Source organism: Lathamus discolor, chromosome 5 (assembly GCF_037157495.1).
Source record: "Lathamus discolor isolate bLatDis1 chromosome 5, bLatDis1.hap1, whole genome shotgun sequence".
NCBI lineage: Eukaryota > Metazoa > Chordata > Aves > Psittaciformes > Psittacidae > Lathamus > Lathamus discolor.
Window position 1 is genome coordinate 100,354,119 of NC_088888.1, and position 4,556 is coordinate 100,358,674.

Below are 4,556 nucleotides of genomic sequence, written 5' to 3' on the forward strand. Positions count from 1 at the left end.
GTGAGACTGACTGGTCTGTAATTCCCTGGGTCTTCCATTTTCCCCTTCTTGAAAATGGGGGTTATATTTCCCTTTTTCCAGTCATCGGGAACTTCACCTGACTGCCATGAGTTTTCAAATACGATGGCCAGTGGCTTAGCAACTTCATTCACCAGCTCCTTCAGGACCCGCGGATGGATTCCATCAGGTCCCATGGACTTGTGCGCATTCAGATTTTGAAGATGGTCTCGAACCAGATCCTCTCCTACAGATTGCTTAGAATTTGCAAGATAGACACTTGGGAAAAATTTTAGCCTTAGGATTTTTGTTTCTGTTTTCTAAAGAAATAGTGTTTTCAGTTGATTTTCCCCCAGTTTTACTGTCAGTTACTAGCTGTTAGGGTTGTTAGTACACTAACTGTAAAAACTCATAGAATATGTTACTCTGTTGTTCTAGGAATAGTAATTTTGTCAATGCTAGAAGAAAACATGACAATAATCAGCAGGCAAGATTCATAATAACATTTGCCTTTTTTGGTTGATTGGTTGGGGTTTTTTTTCCAGCTGCAAAGGCCAAGCTTGATTCTATTTACCAAAAACCCCCTTATCCAGCACCATCTCTTCCATCACCTCCCACAGTGTAGTATCTGATTTTAGTGGTTTGGAAGGTGGGCTGGAGGGTATCCCATAATAGTTGATTGATTTCCATATAACAACCTTATAGATTTCATAAATATTTTTCTAAAAGCCACTAATCTTTTTGCTTGCTGTTATCTGTAGCTCACTGCTGAGGTCTTACAGAGAGGACATTCCTCTCCCCACATTGATAATCTGGAGAATATAACTGTGTAGATTAAACATGTGGCTCTGGCACAGAAAGGGTTTGAATTTGTACACAGAACCGAAAAATTCCTTCAAGAATATTTTATTCTTTCCAATAACAGTAATAACAGTGGTGTGTTACCTTGCATCAGCTTCTTTGTGATAGCGTATTTATCTCGTAAGATACCAGCAACTTGATGTTTAGGGTTTGGCTTTTGTTTGTTTGTTTTCTCATTAAAAAACCAACCAGGGCATTCTCACCACAGAAGCCCAAGACTTGGAACTGCTTTGACAGAATGGTGAACAGGGAAAAGCTTTCAAAGCTGTAGGGTCCTCCTGATGTGACATCCATGTAGGTATCTATATAAGCTTGTATAACCTTCTTGTATGAAGATATGCCCCTAGTTTGTATATTGTGTTTAAGTAAGTGATCATAAAACACAAAACATAACCCAAGTAGGTGACTGTGGAAGGATGAATATTTCAGAGGGGAAATGTATCAAAACTTTGACCAATAGAGCAAGTGAGGTACAAATTGTCCCTGATGGAGGTAGAAGTTACCAGCACAGATGTTCTGGGGAGCCTCTCCAGACCCAACCAAAGACACCTTCTGAAGACGCTTGCTGAGCTCAGGGTCCCCAGTCAGCTCCCCTCAGACAGTTCCTTGTCCATCCTGGCCAAGAGCTTTCTAATCAAGGCATATCTTCTTTCAGGGTCCCAATAAAACTCACTTAGCAAAACTTCCCAAACTTCCCTGCAATTGTTTTCTTATCATTAGAGGTCTAGGATTTCACTTTATATGTAACGATTTTGTGCTGTTGTGAGTTGTTTTTTTTTTTTTAACTCTTGCTCTTCCAATCAATTAAATCAATCAAATATTCTAGTACATCATTGAAAAAAAACCAAGACACAGTACCTTTTAAGAAAATACGTTTCCAGAATAATGACAGGATGCTATGGAGAACATACAAATTAGAAAGTACACCTTAAAAAATTCCCCTGAATGTAATTCAAGCTAAGAAGATAGTTGATAATTGTTAGGATATAAATCACAGTAGCTCCTGGTGTGGCAATTAAAAAGAGTGGCTTATTGTAGGTACTGTTTTAATAACCTATTGTCATAGGTCTGGGTTTAACCTTAATATCAACATTATGTGGTCAAATTTTTTATTTATGGATCATTCAAAGAATTTGTCATGCAGATATTCTGATTAGTGGGCTATTGGGCCATTAGCCAAATAAATCTAAAGGTAATAAAACTCGCAGGAAGATAAATGGCTTTCTTTTTCTTGTTCTTTTCAGCCAATTCAAGCTAATTTAAGCCTTTCACAGAATGGTGATAATGAAGGATTTGTTCTCAGCAGCTCTATGGCAGGTGGTTTGCATTTGAAAGTTTGACACATTTATAGTCCTTTGATCTTCTAGTGCTTGTGCCCCAGGCCAGACACCTACATGCACGTTTTACCAGGTGGAAGATCTAGCAGTAAAAGCAGCTCTAAAAGTCACTCTGAAGATGTACACTAGAAAAAATAATTATACAGTTTGTGTCCAGAAAATATTCTATTGCTGAATTTGAGTGGTCTTTATATAACACAAGACAAAATATATTTGAACTTCTCTTATTCGAGTTTCTTTGAGACTAGGGAATGTCCTCATGGAAGATTTTAAAGGAATGCAGGCTCTGATATAAATCACGTTGAGCTGTAAAGATTGGCTTCTTCTGTAGGTTTGAATTTATTGTTGAAATGGAACTTCTCACTGTAGGACCCTTCAAGAATTTTGGCACCAAGCAAACTCAAGAAAAGAGTGTGATAGCCCTATGGAGATATTTTTTAAATATAGAATCATAGAATCACAAGAGTCACCATATGTGAGTAAAATCAAGCTTATAACTTAGAATATATAAAGGATGTTCTTAATGTTTGCTTAATGACCCCAGAAGGAGTCGGGAGCCACAGGATTCAGGGGGAACATAGCTGAATATTTGGAACAGGATTATTGTACCCCTCGTGATTGTCTAAAATGTAAAATAATCACCTGATTTCTCTGCCGGATGAAAGTGTTTAATTCCAGGTCTGTAAAGTCAGGGGCTCATTTCACTCTCATCTCAGGCTCGATTCCTGAGGGAGGCTGTGTTCACTAATTAAAAATTATCTGCATTAAATTCTTTCCTGTGCCATAAGCAAATTATATTTCTCCAAACTGAGCTTTTCCTTTGAAAGAAGACAAGGCTTGCTAGGTTTCTTGGAGGAGGACAGCCTGTCTGATCTCAGAAAAACTCCAGTGTTGGAGGTGTCTGGCCAAATAGCTGGCTTCAGGCTATATGTTCTGTTTGGAGGATGCAGCTCACCACCCCGGAATACTCAGCCTTTTTAAATCTGTGTAATGAGTATTGATTAGCCATTGTCTGAAGTACACTGAAAGTAGCAGGGACTATGTAAATGTTAGCTTAGTTTATATACACATTAATAAGGAATCCCCACTAGCTCTTTTGAGTCCTTCCCCGCCCTCCGCCCCCCCCCCCCCCCCCCCCCCTTAGAAGATGCTCCTTCAGCTTAAGTTAACTTCACATTGAAGGTACTTGAAAATTCAATTCCTGGAACATTTTGTTCTTCAAAAGAGAGCACTATCCATCTGTGCTTTCAACTCATCACAGAATGTCAGATATCAGATAAGAGCAAGAGACAGATGAGTGTGCATCCCAGCCTGACACGGCAGGTCAATGTCAGGGAAATATTTTTCCCCCTCCTCTCCCTCTTCTCCCTTTCTCTCTCCCTCACCCTTTCTTTCTCCCTTTTCCCTCTCCTCTCCTTCTCCTCTCCTTTCTACAACCCATTTGCCACTATTTACCTTAGAAAATAATTTCTCTGGGGGCTCAGTTGGCTTAAAGCAATATTTAATTGGAGAATTTAGCTTTAATTGTTTTCTGATACTCTCTCCATTTTATGCAGTCTTTTGTAATAGGGCAGTGTCACAAGCTTTAGGTTGACCCTTGTGGTGGACATCATATAGAAGATCTCGGCAGAGAGGTAATCCTCCCCCAGCACGGTCTATATCTAAGGAAGAGAGATTTGGGAGAGCAGGAGCAGAAGATACGGTCTCTTTAGGATCATGCAGGTCAGTAGCAGGATGGACAGGACCTGATTTCCTGTCCATGTGATTGTGCTGCCTCTCCAGACAGTGCTTTGCTGTCCTCCCAGAAAGTAAACAAACTGGACCCTAAGAGAGCAGAATTTTAGCCAGGACCAGCTGCCCTGAAGTTTTGCATACCTGCTGTTGTAAGATCTACCCGCTTATTCATGCATGCGCTTATTTTACACATCCCAATTACCATTAACTAAGCAGGAACTTAGGCAGGGTGCAAACCAGATGTCTGTGTCTCATCAGTGACAAGGTGGCCAGTAGATACAGTTAAATGGTCTGCCAGAGTGAACACAAGCTTAAAGTTTGATTAGTAATCCCTTTTCCTGCTAGTTCTACATTTTACCTTCTCTTTGCTCCATCTGCTAGATTTACAAGCTTGACTGACTTTACCATATGTAAGTTTTCCTGGTAGGAGTTTAGGATTTTTGCTCTCATGTGTTTCAAAACAAAAATGAAAATGATGTAAGAGCTCTCTAAACAGCAGTGGCCTGAAGTAAATGACTTTCTGCAACTTTGCAACCCTAACTGAGCCCCTATGTGAACTATATACTGTAACTATTGTAACTGTTTAATCAATAACCTGTGCTTTGGACTTCCTGAAAAGCCTGTTTC